Raw genomic sequence first — 1,897 nt, 5'->3', positions numbered from 1 at the left:
GAGGCATAAGACAAGAGAGGGTGACCTCTTTTTCCATTGACAAATTGGTTGTTGTTGTTGTTGTTGAACCCTTGCCTTGCATTTGTAGATTCCCAAACCCTATTGACTTGCTCATAACACTCTTCTTGAATGGGAGCAATCAAAGGGCACCCAATTGGAGTATGGCCTTGTTCCTCGCATAGTTCACATGATAAGATTTGTCTCATGTCGGAGCTAGAAGGCTTGGAATTCAACAAAGCCACTTGTTGATTTAATTTATCTAGCATTCCCTTAACCTCAACATTCAACACCGCACTAGGATCCTTGTTCTTGCCCTTTCTCACTTGCCTATCACTTTCCCAATCCATGGCTCGTGATGCCATCTCCTCAATTAATTTCTTGGCCGCTTTATGACCCAAAATATCCAAAGCACCTTTTCTCGACCTCGCATGAAGTGATAGTCTAAGGTCTTGAGTCAATCCCTCATAGAAGTTGTTCACCAATTCGGCCATGGATATGTCATGATGGGGGCATAGCCTTTGTAGCCTCTTATACCTTTCCCATGCTTCATATAATATTTCATCCTCTACTTGAGTGAAGCTTTGTAATTCACTTTTAGCTTTCGCCGTTCTTGACGGTGGGAAGTACTTGTTCAAAAATACTGAAGATAGATCGTCCCATGTCTTGAAGGAATCCGCGTCACAATTCTTAAACCAATCTTTGGCTGATCCCCTAAGTGGAACAACCTAAGGCGTACTGCATCATCGGAGACGCCATTGATCTTGTACATATCTCAATTCTCCAGGAACTCATTAAGGTGGTCATTAGGGTTCTCCAAAGGACCTCCTCCGAAGTAATTGTCTTGGACTAGGTTGAGCATGTTAGGTTCATATACCTCTTATTAGACTCCTCTAATAGTGAACTAATTAACTTCTTAATTATTTGTTCTTTAGATCTAGTGCATGCATAACAAAATAAGAGATTTATAAGAAAAACAATGTCCCTTACATTGTAATATGGTTCGAAATAATGGGCACAAATAAGGTCACCTTCCTTATTTGTTCTTGAGCTTAAAATGTTGGATGATCCTCCAAAAATCCCAATGTAGAGATTCTCCTTTGATTGCACCCAAGACTTATCCCTTAAAAATAATAAACTAATTAACTAGATTAGTGTATTATTGTTCCTTAAAATGTATTCTAATATTGTTATTATTACTACACTAGTAAACTTATTTTGATATTAGAATTGATGAACAATTACTTGTATTTCTAAAAATTTGTTTAGAGAAGACTAGAGAGAATAAGGAGCAAAGCTTTTGCATGTAGATGTGAATGAATAAAAATGAGAACCAAAATGCTCATATAGAGGAGCATGGAGCCGGGTAGGAAGACGCCAAGAGGAGCATCTTGCCTTTTTGTTTTTGTCTTCACAAGACATAGATGTGTAATACAATTTAGAGTAGGTGTAAGGCTAGTAAGCAAATAGCTATGATGATGTGAATTTTTTCTCATAAAATAATATCATCCTCACACCACTAATACTCCCTCCATTCGGTCCATATCACATAAAATAGACTACCATTTTATTTTGTCAATTTGTCATTTGTCACACAATATGTCACATGTAGTATGTTACATGTTATTAATTAATTTAATGCATATTTATCACATAAATATCATTTTATAAATTAGTTAAATTACATACAACAAATTGACTAGTGATACTTGATCACATAAATAAAATGGGTCATTTAATTATAATTCACAACATCTTGTAATTATAATCAACCATTCATTCTTATCTCAATTGTTTCACAAACAATAAACAATTTTAGTAATAAAGTATTTTTATTACTAAAATAAATCTTATTTAATCCCATTACAATAAGATATCAATATTCTCTCTCACAAGTGAA

The 1,897-nt window shown here is 34.9% G+C and overlaps 1 non-coding gene across 1 annotated transcript; it reads left to right on the top strand.

The window, feature by feature from the left end:
* The first annotated feature begins 495 nt into the window (after window positions 1-495).
* Window positions 496-601, top strand: LOC141588897 (small nucleolar RNA R71). The gene has a single exon (XR_012519863.1). It is a non-coding gene; the product is annotated as a small nucleolar RNA R71 (small nucleolar RNA).
* The last annotated feature ends 1,296 nt before the right edge of the window (window positions 602-1,897 follow it).

The sequence above is a fragment of the Silene latifolia genome, chromosome 6 (assembly GCF_048544455.1).
Source record: "Silene latifolia isolate original U9 population chromosome 6, ASM4854445v1, whole genome shotgun sequence".
Classification (NCBI taxonomy): domain Eukaryota; kingdom Viridiplantae; phylum Streptophyta; class Magnoliopsida; order Caryophyllales; family Caryophyllaceae; genus Silene; species Silene latifolia.
The sequence above is the reverse complement of the archived record's forward strand: the minus strand, read 5'-3'. Positions and strand labels throughout refer to the sequence as shown.